This window comes from Spermophilus citellus (assembly GCF_964194105.1).
Source record: "Spermophilus citellus genome assembly, chromosome: 16".
Lineage (NCBI taxonomy): Eukaryota > Metazoa > Chordata > Mammalia > Rodentia > Sciuridae > Spermophilus > Spermophilus citellus.
The window spans coordinates 925202-947896 of NC_138196.1; the positions used below are offsets into that span (position 1 = coordinate 925202).

The 22695-nt window shown below is 38.4% G+C and overlaps 1 protein-coding gene across 4 annotated transcripts in view; it reads left to right on the forward strand.

Annotated features, from left to right (window-relative positions):
- The window catches only part of LOC308635152 (pleiotrophin-like), a 98607-nt gene that overhangs the window by 26762 nt on the left and 49150 nt on the right, over positions 1-22695 (forward strand). The window contains exon 1 of one of the 4 annotated variants that reach the window (XM_081269426.1): positions 2762-2780. The exons of the other annotated variants lie outside the window; for them this stretch is intronic. The gene's annotated coding sequence lies outside the window, so the exon portion shown is untranslated. Of the gene's footprint in view, positions 1-2761; positions 2781-22695 lie in introns of those variants that run through there. 4 annotated transcript variants of the gene reach the window in all.

Consider the following 22695-nt stretch of genomic DNA (forward strand, 5'->3'; position numbering starts at 1 on the left):
CTTACAGCTCTTTTCTTCACAATGCATACATTGAGGTGTGCTTTAAGTATTTTTATACATGTCTACCTTCCATCAACTTTGCATACCCCACGGATGACTCACTTTCAGCTCTACCAGGTGCCAGAGTACATGGAACAGGGTAGCATAATACACATAGAAAAGAATAATGAGCCACAATAATGCTGAATCTGTTTCAGTTAATGGGATATGAGGTTAGGCAACTCTTTGTTGCTTTGACAAAAATATCTGATGTGAACAAATTAAATGAAGAAGACTTTATACTGGCTCATGGTTTCAGAGGTTTAGGTCCATGGTCAGTCTGGCTCCATGGCAGAAACATCTTGACAGAAGGGGCCAGGGACAAGATATAGTCCCAGAGGGCACATCCTCTAGGATCCACTCCTTCCACTAGATCTCACTTTACACACAGCCTCCAACACCTTCCAGTAGTCCATTCAGCTATCAGTGGATTGATCCACTGATGAGGTCAGAGACCTCATGATCCAATCACTTCTCCAAAAACCCACTTCTGAACATTGCTGAATGGGGGCCCAAGCCTTCAACATGTGAGTCTTTCAGGGACATTCCAAATATAGACTACTGTAAATTCTTAATGTACATCTATTCTGGAAACTCTGTTTTGGGATCATTTCTTTTAGGATATTGTGCAGTCCTCTGAAAATGTCAGCTATGCCTCATTGTCTAAAGCTGAGCTTTGATGCTTCTAAAAGTGATACTTTCTTCTGCTTTCCTTATTTTCTTTATTTTACATTATTGTAGTATTGGGGATCAAACCCAGGACTTTGTGCATGTTAGGCAAGCACTTAATCACTGAGCTACATTTCCAGCCCCCTTTTCCTTTTCTAATGGGATTTTCCACTCCTGATCACATAAGGAAAATGGGTTCACCCATTAATAGATTAGTGAGTAATAGACTAATAGATAAAAGTAAAATAAAACCACAGATAAATTAAGATAAAATAAATAACACTTTTTTTTGTTTTGTTTTGTTTTTGCTTTCAAAATGTGATTTCCCAGTTTCTGCTCATAATCTATCTAGGAGCTGATTAAAGAGGCTGAAAAAAGAAGCTAATTAAAGACTGGGGACCTACTTCTGATCCAGTCTAAGGTGACCATTCAACACTAAGGAGATGTTCAATTACAAGAGGGTACAGGTTCTTCCTGGGTTCTTAAGTGGATTAAATTATGCTTTTCAATCCAACAGATATGACATCTGTAGTACATTAGATTTCATATCTTTGTTGGAGCTAGAGAGGACCTTGCCTCATTAATTTCCAAAGTTGTTTTCCATGTGTGAATTTGAAGTGAAACATATTAGTGAGAATTTATTGCACTCTTTGTCCATTATCAAGATTAGCTGAGAGAAGAATTTGCTAATAAGGTCAACTTTTAAAAATTGCAAACATCGAATTCTCTTCTGGCTAGTGAAAGCCTTGGGAAATTGATTAAGGGACAGAGATGGTTCCCTCAGTTATCCTAAGAGTTGAAGAGGCAGACTTGGGGCTGAATCTCTGGGAGGGCTCCTAAGGGCACTCTGCAGAGCTGGGTCATGATGAGAAAGTTTAGATTCAAGAAGCTCTACCCTAGCTGTGGTTCAAGTGCCGTGCCATTTCTGTCTTGTGAAGGAAGGAAGGAAGGAAGGGCTCCCTGGCTGGATCCCAAGGTCACTAACAGAACTGCTATCTCTAGACAAAGGTGTCCCATCACAGCTCTCCCCTGCAAACCACACACCCTACCTTTGTCCCTTTATGATTTGGTTCTCCAAGTCTTTTAGGAATGTTTCTGACTGACAGCTACCAAAATCACCTTCAAAACTACTGTAAGAAAGACTGGGACATAGAATAATTATTTTTTAAATTTGTCTTTTTTTTTCCATTTTCTTTCTGTTTTTTTTTTTTTTTTTTTTGCTTTTTATTTTCTGCTGACCAGAGGAAAGTTGGTGCCTGACATAGGCTTGGAAATGGGGAAATGGATGGCTCCAGGAGTGTCTCTGCACACACATGTAGGGAGTGAGGGCATTAAGGAGGGCTCAGTTTCTGCTGATGGGTAAGGGGTGGGGAACCAGAAAAAAAAGAGAGGTTACTAAAATACAGCAGTGAAGTATTCTGTAACAGCAATGTCAAATTATAAATAACACTTGACACAGTATATACAACATTAAGTATCACAGTATAAAATTATTTTCCAGTGTTTACTATGTTGAATCATTTTTATTTTATTATCACAATAATCCTGTGCAGTACATAAAACATAATGAATTTGTTTGAATTAGTTTTAATATCAGGTAATTCTTTCACTCCCCAGTTTATATTATACACATGTTTTATAATGCACTATTCTAAACTAGATTATAACTATTCAAAATTTAAGATTTACAAATTTTTCATTTAAAATAATGGAATTTTCTAGTCTCCTTAACTTTTTGTCTCCTCTTGGAGGAAATGTTGAAAAAAATCTTTCCAGTGGTTCACAGTTTCATTAAATATTAATGAATTAAATAATAAATAATTAATTAAGTAATTCTTTATTAAGTGATTAATAAAATTATTTTTATTAATAAAATTGTATTCACTTTTCATTAAATATGTGGGAAGGGTGTGGGAGTGGTAAAAAATTAAATAGAAATTTCCCTGAAGGTATGCTTTTAAACAGAATTTGAAGGCTGAAGTCAAGGATGTCTTGGAAACTGCAGAGACTGCAAGGAGGCTTCAAGTAAAGTGAAAGGGCAGAACAACCATCTGGACAAAATGTCAAGCCAGGTGAATTTGTCCTTGTGCATCTTCTGCTTCTCACATTAGTAAGCTGCCCACTGCTTCGTTCCCTGTCTCTTCACCTTGTTCTCTGTCACAGGCAGAAAAGCAAGTGAAGCATCCTTGAGCAAAACTTTCAGAGATGCACACTGCAAAGACTTCCCAAACAGAAACGAGTGGATTCCTTTGGCCACCTCATGGCTGCATATTCTAATTTATGTGCATTTTCACTGGAGAAAGATTGCAAATGTATAATTTTTAAAAATTGGCTTTGCTATTGGCCACCAAAGGGACAATATTTAATATCCTCTCCTTTAATTGGGAAAACATCACAAGTCTCGCTTGTTGGCAGTGTCTGGTGGGTTTAATAGATGCCACAGTGCTTCAGAATTGCCACCTGTATTTTAAAACCAGGTCTATCTACCCTTCTCATACACAGTCCATTGATGAAATAAACCCATTTCCTAAGGTATTCCAGCCTTCCGGATTGCAGAGATATTGTATCCAATCCTCATTCTGTATTCTGCTCTAGGGTAAGTTAATCTTTTAGGTTTCAGGGTAACATTATTTCCATTTGAACCTGCCAGGTATCAAAAAATATCAGTCTCAATTGATTTGGAGTGATCCAGTAAATTCAGAGTTATCCCCAATGAACTCCAATCTTCCTTTTCCTTTTGAAATCTATAGTCCCTAGAATAGTTGTTACATTCAGGGAATTGACTGAAAGCTAATGTGCTGGGGAGAGGTTGAGAGTTAGATGCACATTGGGTCAGAGAGTTTTATCCTTGGACATCATCTGTTAGCCGCAGAAGTTATAATCTTCATTGTATCTTAGGATATAGAATGTGATCTGATTAGATCACTCCCTTGTGATGATATGTGGTTCCTTTCATGATCTATGTAACAAAAGTAATTGTCTTTTTAAGATATGAATCCTAGTACCTGCCAACAGCCTGGCATAACCTGTCATGAAAAGGAAAAGACGCAGATGGACAGTCCCCCTAGTAATTTCAATAGGTTTTGGTCAGCTGATTTGATAAACTAATCACCACCAGTAGTATGTATTCATGGATGTAGAGTTGTATTTCTGTAAAATAGTGATGTGAAATAGGATTGGCTCTGAACTGATTTTTCTTTTTCCCATTGGAAAATTCAGTTTTTTTTCACTTTTTTTTCTTCCTTTGAGAAGCTGGAAGAAACGTAAGGACAGAGGGAGGGAGGGAGAGAGGGACGGGGGGGAGAGAGAGAGAGAGAGAGAGAGAGAGAGAGAGAGAGAGAGAGAGAGATTATAGCAAAATACAGGAAAAAAGAGTAAAATTCATGACTCTTGAATAGCAATAAATCTTGGAGCTTCCAAAGCCATGAGGGACTCTGGACATTAACTTCATAATAATGAACAATGAATTGGCTCAGCAAGAGGTAGCTCTTCCTCCCCCTGGACTAGATAAAAAAATTTATAGGCTGTAAAATAAACAAGCTGGAGGGAGCAAAATTGCAAAAGCATAGTGGGGTCCCTCAGTGGGGACTCAGTACCCCTCCCTTTGGATGAAAGGGAAAAGAAAATGTAGCTCTAAATACTTTGGAGATTCCATGAACAGAGGAAGCTATTTCTCATTTCCAAAGAACACTGCAAATCTTGTATTCTTTCACTTCCACTCATGGCAAGGGGCGTGGATCAAGAGCAGGAGCAGAAACTGTTTTTCTGGGGTTTAGGCAGAGGGACTCAAGGATCTGCTCTCTCCATGGCTCTGCCCTTCCTCAGACTTTGCATATTACTCAATATCCCTTTCTGATGGGAGGTGATGGTGTGGGTGGTGTTTGGGGCCCACTATGAATCTCAGAATTATAAGCCATATAACATAACAAATTGGACTAGCCAAAGTAACTATATCTAGTCAGAGTTCTTAATCAAGCAAGAATGAATTTTAATTTGTTGGTTCTCATCAGAAATAAAAGTTAGAGATAAATGGGTAGTTTGAAAGAAAAACTAGTATAAATAAATTCGCTCTTCATTAAGTTAGAGGCATCCTGTATATAGGATGGAATTTTAGGTTCAGGAAGCTAATGGACACACACACACACACACACACACACACACACACACACACACACACATATATTTAAAGGTGCCATTCAGTGGATTCCCAAACCTTGTACCTGGAAACCACTCAACACTTGTTCGTTAGAATTAATCATTACACAAACATTTAAAATGAAAGGCTACACATATACACATACACACACATGCGTGCACACACACGCACACACAGAGGCTGAGTCTGTCCATAGGGAAGATAAAAGGTCAAAAGTCACTAAAGCCCAAACTTCAATCTAGCATTCAAAGTAGCTGGCACGTACGTCATTGATAGCTGGATTGAATTTCAGGTTTTCAACTAAGTATCGCCTGTATGAAAAATGGGAGTCAGATACCAGGGAGTTCTAGTTGCTAGTGTGTAATATGAACCCATTATGTTCATAAGAGGAATCTGAACCTCCAGAAAGTGCTGTGGCTGCCCAAGATGGTGTGCTAGTGGAGGCGAAGCCAGAACCAAAGGTGGAAACTCCTGCTTTTTAGCTCTGTGGATTTTCCCCATTGCACTGAGCCCGAGCTACCTAGTGAGGACTGATTACTATGACCTCCTACTACAAATATGATCTTCTAAAACAGTAAATGGGATTTCACTTTGAGGATGTGCTTAGATGTCTCAACAGCTAGGGAGTGGTTGTATTTAGTGGTGCAGAATAAAGATGAGTGGATATTAGCTGCGAGGTAAATAAATGGTGAATACATTTCCAAATCTGCTGGAAGATGAAAACTCAGCTATTTTTGTTATCCTTGGTCCAGATTTCTCTGCTTCTATTAAAAAAAATAGTGAGTTAAGCTGTATTGGCTTTGGCATTTTTTCAAAGTGTTTCTTTCATTTCGCAGAAGACCTCATTTATTCCTAGCTCTCCTGCTCTCAGGGGGTTGGAAACTCAGCCAGGGCATCTGATTTATATAATTAGCCTTTGGTAAGTATGGATGGCCTCTCACTCTAGCATGAAGTGAGGTGAATTTGAGGAAAAAAATTCTTGCTTTATCATCCTTCCTACCCTCCCTCCCAACTCCAGTTCTCATTTGTAACCGGATTTACCAAGGAAAGCAATGATTCTGCGGTCCAATGTGATCTCACCCTGTCAGAGTTTTCACCAAGAAAGACTTAGAGCCCATCAATTTCATAATAATGGGTGAATAATGATGGTCCCTTTGGTATTGCTCTCACCCAAATCCCCATTTAAAGACTGCAACTGGCAGGACAAAGGCTAGTGTTTCAGGAAGGGCAGATTTAGGGTAGATCAGCCATGGAAATCAGTATTGGCACACATGTCCAGGACCTAATGAGAATCTGGCAGAAGCCTAAAAGGAGTTGAATCTACTTGGCTATGCATTCTCGTCCCTATTTTGGTGCTTTTCATGGGAATCTGAAGAACTGTAAGGAGAGGAGGTGAGGAGGCAGAGCCGGCAGGGGACAATCACAAGAGTACTTGTTACAGGTTAATCTTAGTGTGTTTCTTCTTAAGGGACAATTGATAGAGCCTCTGATCAAGTGGGATTCCCCCCACTTCAATGTCCCATTGTGTGATTTCTGATGGTGCTCAAATTCCCCGCCCCTGATGGTGGTAAGTATGGATGGTGAAAGTATCCACTTGGTTCAGGCTGATGTAAATTTGCCAATTGGACTGTCAGGCACTTATCCCCCATGCTCATATGTCACGTCTTCATGCATCCACTTATGCTTGAAAACTGACAGTCCTAAAAAATGTAGTCAGAAAATTGTCAGAGGAGATAGAGGGAAAGTGCAGACAGACATTTAAAATCAATGCCAAATTTCCTGGTGAAATCATCTTAGAATTCTCTTGGAAAGTGGGTGACGCATAACACTGAGAAAGTAGGGGGATTTATTTCTTGCAAGTCTAGACCCTATCCATCATAACAGTCCAGGAGATGTTCATTTTGTGTGTGAAAAATAGGTGAAAGGAGATGGGATACCTCTTGTGAAGCATATGGTTACTTTGGTTCATCTGGAATAAAAACTCTTTAGGGTCTGAACCTGAAAGACAGTGTTTGTGTGACAAACATGACAGATTTTCAGAAATACGATTCATAAATTAGGAAATACTTCTATCTTTTGGGGGAAGAAGAAATACAGTGAATGCCACAGAATAATTGGAAGTCTACCAATTTTTGAGTTTGATGTGAATTGAATGCTATTTTTTTTTCATATCTAACATTCTTAAATTGAGAGGAAATGCACTTTCTTTGTTGACCTCTATGTTGTTACCAAGACTATTGACTGGATCCATTGGATAGTTGGATTGGGGCACTCTGAGATGTTCAGCCACACTGGTTGAAGTATAGATTGGCTGTAGGAGTGGCCTAAATAATGTATCTGCTGTCACTTGTTTTCTGATGTGTAGAAACATTTCCCATGCATGGGTGTTGGATGTTATGGGTGGTCTCAGCCCCCAGCTCTTTGAGTGGACCCGATCCCAATGAGGGTCCCTAATGTCTAAGGAAGTAGAGTCTCACAGGCTCCATGTCTTCTCCTATTTCAGGTACACTGCTTTGTTTGAAGACTATGAAATATAATAGAGACTCATTTTGGAAACAGATTCATCTTCTGCATTTTTAATTTTGAGCACTTGCCCCTGGCGTTTCTTGTCTCTTGCCCTTCCTAGATCTCCACTTGCTTTTCAGCCAGTAAGGCTTTCTTCTTCATCTCCTGCTTATTGATGAATGTGTTTCATTCATCTCTCTCTCTCTCTCTCTTTTTGTGGGGGTGGGAGGGGTTTGGTGGGAGCAGGGTGGTCTATGAATAGCTATAGACTCTGCCTGTTCCCATTTTTCCACTTGGCTATTCAGTTCCATGGAGACAGAAAATGGAGGCAAGCCTCGGGGTGGGAGGCACCAGGGTCAGAGGTCAAGAGTGGTCACCTTTTGAATTAAAGCTTCTGATTTCCACTGAAGATAACATATTGTAACCCAAAGGAACTGTGCAAGGACTTGACTCTCAGAAGGCTCCACACAAAGGGAGGGAGGAGAAAAAGAGGGAAAGATCAGAGAAAGGGGGAGGAGCGCAGATCCTGGGGTCAGTTGACATCATTTGCAGTGCTTTTGAAAACTGTTTGGTGACTTTATAAAGAGTCATTGTGCTTGGAATCCCTCTGCCGATCTTCTCAAGGGTCAGACTTGGCATTTATTGTGTGGCCTCTGAACACAAGATGAAAGCTTTCCCACCTCACTGATGACTTTATCTAAAAGAATTTAGGTGGCAAACTGTTGTTTTACATTGAAGCATTTTGGGGTAGGAGAAGTGATACTGTATGTGAAATTCATTGTCACTAAAGACTGTGCAAGACCAACCCTCAAGAGGCTGTCTCTGTGCATATTTTACATGCACTCAAGCCTAGTGATTTGGTCTTGTGGCTCAACTGCAAGAAATTCAGTAGTAACAGTGAGTTAATTTGCTTAGCTTTTCGATCCTGTGGGCTATTTTAACACCCCAAATTTAATTTTGACTAGAAATGAATTAACATTAAAACCAAAGTAAAATTTTCCTAGTGAATTTCAAAGCCTTGATTTCCATTTTATTTGTCTTTATACCCATAGCACAGATCTCTACAGCACTTCATAACTGTGTATGGAAAGGATAAAATGATGAACAAAAGAAAATAAGAATTTTCTAGGCATCTTAAGTACTTTTTATGTGCCAGGAAATTACTTGGTTAATATCAGATGATCTAATCAGATGAACAAATTACTTGGTTGTGTCCACTAATTCTAATACCAACTGGGAATCATAAGAGAAGATTAGGCTAGTTTTGTCTAGGAAAAGGTTTCATTCTACTAATATAATGACAATCTGATTGAATCCTCAAAACACAATGATTCAAACTCATTGTATATTGAAATAAAAGGCCATTACATAAGACAGCTGTTTTAAAATCAAATAGCTCATCAGAATTACCTGGGAAGCAATTTTCTTTTGCTATAGGCTCTATAAGTGGTGATTTTGAAGTGTGACTTGTTTCGTAAACTACTGTCACAGGACAGGGAAAGTAAAGAAGGAAGAAGACTTTCAAAAAAATTCTCCAACTCTACAACACCTGGTAAGATTCAGAGCCACATACAACAAGATTGCATTATAACAAGAGCAGCAATGAAATACAGCAAGAGTGTTATAAAACAAAGCCATTTCCATGTCTCATGCAGCTGGCCCATACAAACAGTGGCATATTGATAGGATCACAATAAATGCTATATAGTGAATATACACGAACGTCAAGTGCTCTCTCACTGAGGCCATACAAGGCATAGCCATTGTTTCAGTAAGGAACTGAACTGCTCACAGTGTACATGGACAGAGTGGAAGCAGAGCTGAATTGATGCACTTTTGTGTTATTTTGCCCTATTTATGTAACCTCGTCTGTCCTGCCATTAAATGGTGTATGCTATCTATCCCCACCATGCGCCTTAACGAAAAAATAAAATTAAATAAATAAAGAGAGGGAGAGTGAAAGCTTTTGAATTATAAAAGCACCATGCAAGTTTGAGCTGGAGTCTTCTATTACATTTTTCTTCATTATAATAGCAACACCAACAGTATCAGACATCTCCTGAAATTCCTTGTCAGGAGCGTTAAGACAGAGACCTTGCTCAGTAGTGAGTTGAGGAGGAAGGGGCCCATGCGCGGTGAGACCCCTTGTGGTGTCTGCGGTAGGTTAGAGGTGGAGTAGGTCCTTTGCGTGCATTTCTGATTTCCTTTCTTTGCTTTATCTAGCCCAGCCTTCCAAATTTTTTCCACTGACTTTCATCTGATGCTAAAGCTGTTTATTATCTCTATAAAAGGAGCCGTTCTCCCAGCAGTTGATATTCTGTTGCTGTCCTGGCAACATTCAACTAATCTGGTAACTAGTAATCAGAGAACATGGGGTGCTGTTTCTGCTTCCCTTCTTACTAGCTGTGTCAACTTCTTGGTGACAGTTAACTTCTTGGAGGATTAGGTTTCACCTCTGGATGATGGAAATTATACAAAGTGCCCTGTTTTCTTCACAAAATGGTTGAAGTCAAATCAGAAAATACGTGCAACATTCTTTGTAAACCATAGGTCATTCTGTAAACAGAGACTTTCTAGACTTTATTATACTGATGTTTCTAAATCTCTAGATAATTTTTTAAATTTTACACAGAATATACAATTTTTTTTAAAAAGGAAAAGTTTTGAAATTTCATATTTGAGAAATCAAACAGTAACAACGAGGGATGATAAAATTATTGAACTCTAAAGGGACACTATATTATCATTGTAATTATTGTCCTGGAATTTTGACATGCAAGAGTAAAGAAGTTTAGGATTGTATCTGCCTTGCTAGGTCTTAATCTTTAAATGCTACAGTACATTTTTAAATGATGACATTAATTTAAAAAACAACAGGAGAAAACATACTCCTTTGAGTTCAAAGGACAGGAGAACTGTTAGCATGTTAGCTATTTGTTGTTTGAATTTGTGTCCCTGGGACTCTGCTCATTCTGTAAAAAGTCTCATTGGTACTTCCAAGGAAATCCAGACTTTAAAGTTAGGTCCTGCAGAATTCTGCACTGAGTAGCCTCATCATACATTTTTGTTCATTTTATATTCATGATTCTCAATCTGTTTGGCACCCTCAGGGAAATTGTGAACCTCTATTTTTCTGAATTAACTAAACATGTGCCTTATCCCTCTGTTTTTAAATGTCTGGTCCCATCTTCATGCAGGCTGGTTCACCTTTTGACCTATAACCACTCTTGTGGCTCTGTCTCTCCTGATGGGTTTGTGGAGTTGAGTGATATCCTATCTGTCATCTCCAATGGTCTTTGCAAGACCCTGGGCTCCTCCAGGGAACAAAAAGCCTCTCCTTTCAGGGTTGCTCTTATACTGGTCTCTTCCTGCAGTCTTGCTATGGTTTTCTCCAAATTGCCTTGGTTATTGCTTTCTCTGACACATTCTACACCTATTCAGAGTATTGCTAAGCAGACTCTAATCATATAAGAATGTCCATTACAGGAGCCAGATTTTCACCAAATACGATACCACAGTTCCCATGATTTTTTTTTTCTGTCTGGTCACAGTGGCTGATGCCTGTGAAGTACTTGATAATATCCATAAGAATAAATGCACAAAGAAATAAAATAGTCTATTTTTAGTAAGGAATAAATTATTAAGCTCATTTGAAATAGCTGATAAATTCTATGCTTTTCAATTCATACAACTGGAATCAACCACCCCTGACTTTGGCCCTAAGGCTGCTCTCATGACCATAAAACTCTGGGTGTGACAGAGTAAAATATATAAAAATGTCTGTCATGAATTTTAATGTAATGCTAATGTTCTATCTATCTATCTATCTATCTATCTATCTATCTATCATCTTTAATCATCCATCTACCACCTATCTATTGAGAAACACAGGAGGATTAGTGTTTTAGAGTGAGAGGTGACATCTCTCCCACAGAATGGATGGTCACCTCATCTCGAGTCTTTATCACACACTTGTCCCAAAAGACTTCGGACAAAAAGTCATAAGCTCTCCATTAAAGGATCTTAAACTTAAACCCAAAGAGGGAAATTTTGAGGATTTGTTGTACATGGTAGAATCTGGGACTTCTCTGGCCTTTTAAAAGGGGTGCCTTTTACTATGGGACCACAGTGATTCTGGGACCAGAACCAGGATCTCCTGACAAAGGGTCAGGAAATTAATCTTCAGGGCTGGTTCTTGGTCAGAGAAGCAAAACACTGAGGTGTTCTCTTTCTCTGATGTCTGTCCCTTGGACAGGAACAGAGATGAGTCAAGGCAGGGTCTCTGTTGAAGATTAGAAGTCACAGGTTCTTCCAGGGGCTTGGGAGTCTGAGGCAGGAGGATTGAAAGTTCAAAGTTTTGGCAACTTAGTCAGGCCCTGAGCAACTTAGCAGACCTTGTCTACCATACTTTCTTATAAACCTCGCCTAATGACTTGATCTTTTTAAAACTTAGTTTTTCCATTTACAAAATGGGGATTGACAATCATCTCCTAATGGAGAGATGAGAAGGATTAACTAAATTCCAAGCAAAGGATTTAGTGTTATACTAGAGCCAAATGAAAAAGAACAGTAACAACAAAAATTCCAGTTAGTGTTATCTAACATTAACTTGATAGGTGAGTTGGAAGTTTGTTATAGTTTGAAAGCATTTATTTTGGGTACTGGATATCTGGATAACATAATCTGAGCAGCTACCAAAGGTAGGAAATTCAGCTGGAGATATGGGTGATAAATAGTACTCTAGCTGAGGATGTTCATGGGTAAGAGCACAGACCCAGAGAGGAAACAGGAGAAGGGAAGAGAGCAAATATTCATTAAGCCGCTGTGGCTCTTTGTGCTCAGTACTAAAGACACTCTGCAGAGTTCCCCAGTTATGTGAGTTTGAAGCTCACAGAATCTCACTCAGAACTGATTCCCTCAACGAATCTTGGAGAGTGTACCGGAGAGACAGGGCTGCCGCTTTGCTCCAGCCTGGTATTAGAACCAGGCCTGAAGCCATATCATTTCTCTAAATCCCTGGATATATTACAAATCGGGTTCCCTTTCTTTGCTCACAAGCTGAGTTCTGGATAAAAAAAACAAAAACTAAGAAAAAACAAAACAAAACAAAACAGACTTACTTGTTTTGAAATTCCTGGCAGAGAACCCAAAGCCCTGCTGGGAGGTGGTGCCAAGAGCAAAGGTTGCTGACAGAGTTGGATGCTTCCTGCTACCCTGGGCAGGAAGGCAGGAAATAGTCCTGCTTCACAACTGTGATGGGCCACAGGGCCAGGATGAACTAGGGGCCTCCATGGAAACAATCTGTGCTCAATACAGTGTGCTGAGCACGGAGGACAGACTGTTCAGAGTCCCACCAGGTCTCACTGAGTCAGTGGCCATCCATCCAGGGACCATGCATTTTAAAACATGAATTATACCAAACAGTTTATAACTCTTTAATTATCAACATCTTATGTTAAAACGTATGGAAGGATCCAACAATTTTTAAAAATTCATATTAAAGAAAATACCATATTAAATATCTGGAATATACCATTTTCTGTGTAGTGGCTAGGTAGAGACTCAGTAAGCTTTTGAACAGTTCAGGTCAATAGCTGGCTAAGTCAAGGAAAAGAAAATCTAAAACATATTTACTCTCCTAATGAATACAGAATTGGGGATTAGTTCAATCAAAATATAATCAAAACTTAGATTAACATAAATCTCGGGATTATAGAAAATTCAAGATTAGAAACAATATTTTTTTAACTGTAGGAATTCTTATGGACTGTTAAAATTATCTGTGGGCCTCTTATCTTTTTCTACTACTTAATCCTGGCTTTAGGTATTTCCTGTTAGATCTCAGTAGGACAGCTGCTTCTAACCAAGTTCTCTGCTCTCTGCAGTGTGAGCTCTCTGACATGGGACAGTATGAGACAGATATTCAGAGCAAACTTGTAACAAGGGTACTGACATAAACAGCTCCTGTGAATATTTCCCCATCTTACCATCACTGGAAAGCTTCAAGTCCCATAGATAACCTCTTGGTCTAATTTGTAAGCTCTTGTGGATAAATTTTTATTTATTCTATTTGCACCTCCATTTCTACTCTCTCCTACCTTCGCTGTTCTACTGTGTACCAGGAGGCTAATTTTTATGGAAAACATCAACAGATTCCTCCCGCCCCCAGTCTGGCTTTGGCTTGGCTTTGGCCAATGGAGGCCTGTCAGGAGATCAAAGAGTTGGAGAAGAATAACTCTCCGGTTGTTTATTTTCCTCCTCCTTCTCTGCACATTTGTGAGCTTTGGGAGTTTGTTCTTTTTCGGTCTGCACTTTCCTACAGTTCTCCTCTCTTTAGGTTCCAACAGTGACCTCTTCTACTTTCTACTTCTGACTTAGATGGTAAAACCTTTTGGTTGCTCAACTCACAATGTTCCAGTGTCTCTCCTTGGACCTTTAACTCTCTTCATATCATTGCAAACAATACATTCACTAAATGCTACTCAGTGCCTCCACTGGAGTATGCCATTGCTTCCCGCTGAAACTTTCTCCCTAAGCTACTCCATTCCTTCCAGACAAATTTGCTCACGGTTCTTAAATATCTCTGTGATTTTGCCACATTGGATGCCCTTGCTCTTTTACTCCACATCTAAACTAAATTTAATATACTCTTATGAGGGAGGTGATGGTTGGATCTTTCTTTGGGAAAAAAATGGCCATGCACTATTTTATAATATACCCCACTTAAAAAATATTTTAATTTTCCAATATTATTCTGTATGTCTTATCTTCTGGAAACTTCTTGGAGCAGTTTTCTTTCATTTCTATGCCTTTCCCTGTGGTATGAATTGCTTTGTCATGCACATTAGAAAATGTATTCATTGATGGAAATTAGCTCTCATTTGAAATACTTTTTGAATCTTTGTGCAGTCCAGTTAGCACAAAACAACTCAGCTTTCCACACTGCCACAAACTTCCCAGACTACAGCAAGCAGAGCCAAACAGGACTTCTGAGGCCCTCTGATCTGCCTTGATTTTCAGGGTCTAATGGAGACCAGGAATTTTGCACCCAGCTCAGATACTCAGGAAAATAATCGTGTCTCTGTATTCCCCTAGTGTGCCATTGTAGGCTAAGTGGTGTGGTGCCTGGTATTGCTCAGCCAGAGATTGTACAGAGTCTCCTCTGTTTCAAAGCTTCAACTTATGCAGTGTGAAATCAGAGTCCACCCCCTGCCACCACCACAGAAATAAACAATTGACCAAACATAAATAGGGAGAGGGCTTTATTTTTCAGCAGTAGTGTTTTAATGGCTACTACAGGAGAAAATTCACTGGAAAGGTAAAAAAAAAAAAAAAAAAAAAAAAAAAAAAAAAAAAAAAAAACTCAAAGTGATCGCCTGGCATCAGACAACTCATTAAGAAGTGAGTTCCCCAAACTAAATTGTCTCTTCTCTTTTGCATGCATGCCTCAATTGTAAATTCCCATCTCTTTAACTCTCTTCTTCCTTTGTCAGCCTGTTTATTCATTATTTGTTTGAATTTTTCAATATTTGTTTGAATTTTTGTTGGTTTTGGAAATTCCCCAGAGTTATGATATTTTTCTCTCACAATTTTTCTTGATTGCTTAAAGTAGTTATGATGATGATTATTACAAAGGATAATAATGGCAATAGGCTTTACAATGTATCAGGTGATTTCCTATATCTTCATCTCACTTGCTCCAATATTATCTGAAAGCTAGAGGAAGTTTATTTTTATATTCATATCTAAAGAGATAGAGATTCCACAACATCTCACGATTTGCTCTTATCCTTCAGTAAGTGGAAACTCTGAGAACAGAGAAATCAGGTTTTCTGATTACCATCTGCTGCCTCTCTATTGCATCAAGCTCTCTAGGCTTTTCAACCACTTCACTAATCACTCAAGATACAAGTGACCCTTCAAACAGGAGAGAAAAAGTGGGCTGAGGTATCTTACAGTGCCCTAGCCAGGTTCAATCAAGTTCCTCCTTAAGTTCATTCCACAGCTTCCTGGAAGGCTAAGCTCCATTTACTGTGGTCATTGGCACTGACAGAATGGAAAGAATTAGTATAGAGAAATGCTAGCCAATAAAAACATTATGTGAGCCACATATGTAATGTCAATTTCTCTTGCAACCACATTAAGAAGAAGCAGGTGAAATTAATTTTACCAGTATGTTTTATTTAATCCAATATACATGCAATATTATCATTTTGCTATGGACTCAATATAAAAATACGAATGAGATACTTTATGTTCATTTTTTTTTCATACTATATTTGGAATCCAGGGTGCATTTTACACTAACAGCATGTCTCAATTCAGACTAGCCACATTTCAAGTGTTCACAGTCACATGGGACAAGTGGCTCTTTTAGTGAACAATGAGGCTCTAGAGCAATGAGAAAATGCGCTTTTGCCTGGTAGCAGTTGGCAACTGGCTCCTGGTTCACATCTTTTGGCTTCACATTTCAGCAGGCGACAGTGGTGTCTGTTCAGGAGTATCAGAAATATAGTCAAAGACTTCACGTGAAACGTTAAGCCATCACGGAAGAAATTTTTTAACAAAGTCGGCTTGCCTTTAAACTCAATAAAGGCTCAATCTGAACCTGTCGGACTCATTGCTCTATTTTTAATAACTACCCACAATGGCCAATTCTTGAATAAAGAACTGATTTAATAAATGATTATATTTGAGATATTTTTAACTTAAGCTAAGTCTTCAAAATTTCATGTGTATTTCACACTTAATGATACACCTCAATTGTTATGACCTCATCTCATAGGCCCAATAGTCACAAATGGCCAGAGGCCATGGTGTTAGATGAGGTCAAGATTGTAAAGATAAAAGATAGACTCTGTCATCCACCAGGGATGACTGGGAGCAAGCAACTTCTTTTTTATTGCTTGTCATACTTTCTGGAACTCTGAGTTCAGAGTTTACAATTCTGCGAGCCACCTTACAAAAACAGAAAAAGCCAACATATCTACCATCCATGCCCCATTCTACATTATTATTATTATTATTATTATTATTATTTAAAAAATTTTGTAGTTATAGATGGACACAATTCCTTTATTTAATTTGCTTATTTTTATGTGGTGCTGATGATCAAACCCAGTGCCTCACACATGCTAGGCAAGCACTCTGATGCTGAGCTATAGCCGCAGCCCTTACATTATTTTAACAGTTATATTTATTACCAAGGTTATCTTTATTACCAATCCAAACAATTTGGCTAATGGAAAAGGCCAATCACTGTATTTACCTCCTCACCTTCACCCCAATGTGCAAATGAGCAATACACCAAAGGCATATACCTAGACATACTGCAAGGAGAAAAGGAAGACAGGGTTGCTTAATGGGCTTTTCAGTAAGTGCATCTTGGCCTCTTTTCTGGTGGCTGGGGTACATGGCAGAGAAATTTGCTAACAGGCCAAACTCTCTTGGTGAGGCATGAAATGACCCAGTAGGGAGCAAATGACCCGACTTTGGCATCTGACTAGATACTTGACTGCCAAGCAAAGAAACCAGAGGCAAACTTTACAAAAGAGATTTTCAGGATCAGGACTGGTGCACATGGTAATGTCAAATGTGCCCTGTCCAAGGACACCTAAGCCAGGGGGACAGTCGGAGAAAAATACATGACTGGTGTATACTGCCATGGGTGTGGGTTTTCCTTCTTAAATTTTGTGCAAGTTCACCTGATGGGCCATCAATAGCTCTCTTTAGGACCAGAGCAGGATGTGTTTAACACCAGAGTTATGTCCAGAATTTTAGACATCATTTCATCTGAAAATGCTAAGTTAAAAGCTTCTTAACAATCACAATCACAAGACACTGGTACAACTAACAAAAGATTCAGTGTTCTGACCTTCATTAGCATGATCTCTATTTCCATAATAAATGTTCAGTTCAAAAAGTGAAGTCATAACACAGGGTTTTTAGGGCAGGTGAAACGACACTGTGTGACATTATAATGGCAGATACATGTCATTATAAATTTGTCCAAACCCTTAGAATGTACAACATCAAGAGTGAGCCCTAATGTGAACTATGGACTCTGGGTATTAACAGTGTGTTCCTTGAGGTCCATTGTCTGTAACAAACAGACGACTCTGGTGGGCAAGGCTGCACATGTGTGGGGGCAGGGGATGCACAGGGAATTCCTACACTTTCTTCTCAAAATTGGTTTGAACCTAAAATTGTCCTGTACAGTCTATTAAAATAAAAAAACAATTAAGAACTATCAGTTTATCATCTTCGTGATATCCTTTAGGTAGACTCATCCGAAGTGTTACTTTCTAGAATAAAATATTTCTGTCTTCCTTGAACAACTGTTTCCAACCTTAATTACTAGCACTTCAAATATGATAGATTAGAAACTTCACTGGTATGACGATGACCCATCTGAAGATATTTAGGGATGCTTGCTCTTTTATTCTTCCTCAGTGAAGAGTTATATTGCTTGAGAGGAGGAAGAGTACCTATTCCATATCAGCAAAAACTGGCGTCAATCACCTATTTCTAGTCCCATGAATCAGGAAGGAGCAGCTGATTTCTCTCCCATCTGTTTATGGATTTTATCTTTTCTTGCTTATTTTCCAACTCGACTCTTGTTGTTCAGCTCTCTCACAAGACAGAGTTTATCTCACCCCATTTACATGACCAGGAATACCTCCTGCAAAGGAAAACAACTTTGGGTGCTTGTTTGAGGCAAGCAGGCTGCTGATATGGCCTGGTACCTACATATCTTTGTCTAATGTTTTCGATTTGGGAAATTGGTGAAAAGTGGAGAAATAATTGATACATCAAACTACTGCACCTACTTGGTAGGCATTGTGCAGTTTTTAAAAATAGAAATTGAGACACTACATAGAAGCATGGGAACATTTTTGTAACTTGATAAATTTTTAGAAGAAGAATACCAGATGGTGACTATTATAGGATGGCAGCCATGTAAAAACAAATAAATATGTATGTGGGAAAAAGACTGAAAGTAATTAAAACTTAAAATAATTTTGATGGTATGTTAAGTCTAAGGACCCATTCTTTTTTTTCTTTTTCAAAATGTTAAAATATTATGTTATGCCACATTTTGATTACACTTTTCCTTTTCGAAGGTGACTACCAACATGCCCAAACTAACCCACTCATTTGACTCTACATGGAATATTTTCCATCGTTGTCAATGGACTTTAAATTCATGTACACTTTCATAGTTTCAGGGCAGGCCAAAGACCCAAGGTTTCTCATGTTGTATCAGAATCCTAGTTTTCTTCTTCAGACATAATGGAACACAGGAGTGAATGACATAGACGAGGATGCCTAAGGACACAATTCCAATAAGTGTAGGAGTTTGAAACCCTGGCCAAGTTACACCTGCCGAAGTATGTCAAAAGAGCCCATGGTATTTTTTATCTCACTGCCTCTGGCTAGAAATGGATACGTTTCAGCAGCTCTGAATGGAAGCTCAACTCAAGAAGACATTTGCACAGTTCATGCAGTAGAAAACGAAGGAAGAAAATTTCCCTCAACTTTCTTCAGTTGGAGTTTTGAAAAATCAGAAGTGTTTCCTTGGGCTACCTTCAGTGCCTGGCACACCTTAATGATCTGGGAGGCTGTTGGGGACTTGAATTGGAGCTTACTCCAGAAGACAAAATATCTGGGGGAGAACAGAAGAGAGCGCATGTGATGGCCTGCCACAGTCTGGCTGGGCACAATTCAGGAGACACTTGTCAAAAGAAACAAACTTTATTTTTAGAACACACACACCAAACCACAGGGCTCCTCAGGAGAAACCTTCAGAGCCCAACTGCCACCACCAGCTTCCCACAAGCCTCTTAACCTCCCCCACTCCTCCTGCTCTTGAGGCTGATTGGCTGGGTCATGTGGGCAGAGCCAAAAACAGTCCCCCAATGAGCAGCTCCCTGGTCTAAAAGGGCGGGGGAAACAGCCCAATGAGCATCACCGCAGAGGAGCCAATCAGTTGGCAGCTAGAAGTTTGCTGGGGCTGCTGTGAGCCAATCATCAGCTGGCAGCTGGAAGTTTGCTGGCAGCTGGAAGTTGCTGGGGCCCCTTCGGCTGTGGCTCTCAACAATGGCCACTGCAGCAGAAGATGCAAGCTGTTGATGTACAAGTGCACAGCCACACAGGTAGGAATAAATAGTGAATTGATGAAGATGAAAACCTTCGTTTTACTTCACAAGCTTCCTATAGACTCCAGGATGTTTTACAATAACCATGTTGCTTTGATACAAGTAGACCCAGAGATACTTTTATTCTGTGAAATGAAATATGGTTTAGTGTCCCAATATTCCACATATACTATAAACTACAGTATTTATAAAATGCAGGAAATTTATAAAAGTATTAGAAAGAAAATAAAATTTACCACATTCCAAAGATAACCTCTGTGAAAAATTGGGTTTATTGTGTGTGTGTGTGAATGTGTATGCATGTACATTAAAAAAAACAACAAAAAAACCCAAAATGGATTTCTCTTATATAAATGAGATCAATAATTTCTCATGAAAATAAATATAGATCATAAATATTTTTTGTGGATTACTATAGATCACATTTTAATGACACACCGACTTTTATAAGTGCATTTAATGAATCCCGTGTTGGCTATGGACAATTTTTTATCATAGAGCTTCAATCTTTTTAAGGCTTTATTCAAACTTTAATGAAACCAGTTTGAATTAAAAAAAAAGCTCCACATCACATTTAATGAGGAATGCTAATAATTTTTTTACCCTACTGAATTGTAGTAAGTCTCAAATGATAAAGTGAATGTGGAAGTATAGTGAACACTCTGAAACATTATTTACGTATTCTTATTAATAATATTATCACATGATTAGATGACCAAAGGAATTTAATGCACTTGCTGCTTATTTATACACCATCAATATTTTCTTATAAATGCGCTTGCAGAAAATTGATGGTACATTTTCTAGATAAGGCAAATCATTTTCAGATTTATCTGAAACACCCATTAAAGACCCAATCATAGGTTAACACTGTTGTTTTATAAATGTAGTAACAAATTACTATCAATTTAATAGTTTAAAGCAACATCTATTTATTAGCTTCTGATTCTGCAAATCAATTTGCAGAAGTTTGGTTATGAAATGGTGGATTCCTGGCAAGGTCTTGGCTCAGATCCAGGTGTTGGCCAGACTGTGTTTCTTCTTTTTAAGGTTTTGGGGAAGAGTATGCTTCCCAGCTCATTCAGTTTGTCAGTCATATTCTGCAACCTGCAATTGTAGGTTGAGGACCCTCTCAGCTGGGGGCCACCAGCTTCTAGAGGTCATCTACATGCCCTATTAGCCAACTTCTCCACCTCAAAATCCTGGGTCAAATGTCTCTCTCACTTGAATTTTTGACCACCAGACACAGATTTAATGGCCTCATGTGATTTTATTAGGCCCACTCAGATAATCTCCCTATTTTAAGGTTGTCTAATTTGGGATCTTAATTTGCTTTGGTGAAACCCCTTTACAACAACACTTAGTTGGTCCTACAATGTTGCCTACCATACACCTCCCTGCAAGCCAAGGTTTTTCTCTTCCAAAGATTCACAGCACAGCTCTTTGCCACTAAAGAAGAGCTATTTTCTCATAAAAGTCATCAGAAAGTTCAAGTTATAAGGACCGTGAGGACCACATTTCAATATCAAAATTGTAATTTCACGATTAGAGCTATATCCCCTCTGCTTCTTAGTCTGGGGAGACCAGACTTAGAAATGAAATATACTAAGTTCAGATTTTGTTTTTATCATTACTTTTATGCATGTAGTGAGCAATGGGTTTAACCTGTTCTATTGTGTTTTTCTGCCTTGCGAAGTGTGACTGCTAAATAAGAATAGTGCGCACACAAAGTCTCAGCATGGCACCTACATGGAAGTGCAAAAATAAATAGTAATCTTGGTGTTGTTTCCTGGGGAGGTTCAAATTTTTATTCAGTTGGGCAGGTATATGTTATTATTAGATTTATATTATTTTCTTCTCTTGGCCTTTTTAAATTAAATGCACCATCCAGCAAACATGCTGATTTTGCCTTCTGAGTGCTTTTCCTGAAAGTGAATATGTTGTATATAATTTCAATTTCCTTGAAGAATGATAGGTCCAAACTTTCCAAACTCCACATGAAAGATTTGTTTTTCCCCCATAAATGTTTCTTTTCATCTTTATGCAGATATTTATTCTTTGATTGATAGATCCCCACACTAAATTGAAAAAAACACATTTGGTTTTAGGTAAAATTAAATCAATACATTTGATGTGTGCTCCTTTAATTGGAGGGTGCTAGAATGTGGCAAGATATCCTTTAAAGTAGAGAAAATAATCATAAATCACATTTAACAAACTGGGTAGTCCAGAAATGATCCATGTCACCTGGATCTCTAGGAACAGAATAAAGATTGATTCTGGGCAGAGTTTCTGGTTTACTCCCATTATTCTAGAAAATATCAGACCTGGAGGATAAGGTGTTAAAGCCAATTTATAGCATTATTGCTTCATAATACTCCTGAAAGCCAATGGAGCAAGCCTTCAAATTCATCTGGGCTAATTGCTCTCCCATTAGAATAACTGATTGCATACTTGGGTAAACAGCTTGCTTGTTAAATGACAGTTCACAAGACTGTAATCTTGGTTATGGTCCTATTGCAGTAGCCTTTTTCTGATTGGTCTTTTAGGAGGAATCAATAGTTGACATTGTCATAAATGTGTTTTATAATATAGAAAAAACTTTATTTAAAGAAAATCAGTTATTTAATAAATCTCCTTGACTTCAGAATAGATTGTGCTGTAAACATTTTGAAAGTGCATATAGTATAAGGCTTTTAATTCTATGGAATATTTTGTCATATTGAGCACAGGAATTGTCTTTTAAAATTTCCTGAAAAGCTTCAAATTTTAGTTTCTTTATAGTAAAGGGTTCTATATCATGTTTATTTTGTATTTCTATGGGTCTTATTCATGACATCATGAAATAAATTCTAGTTGAAACATAAGGAGGATAAAGACCAATTTAATTCCACTCTCCATTAAAATTCTCTGAAATAAAGTCTACATTTTGTTTGTACTTAGATCACATCTCGAATGATCCTAAGTATAAAGAAGCTTCATTCTATCCCAACAATATCTGACAAGCTTTAAATATACATAGTAAAAAGGTTTGGGTTGTTCATAAATTACTTTTCGCAATTTCTCTGGAAACAGCAGTTATTTCAAAGAGGCACTATAAGTAGGACTAACAACGAATTGATTCATAAATTCTGCAGGTGGAGTGTTGAGAGAGGAGGCAGAAAAAAG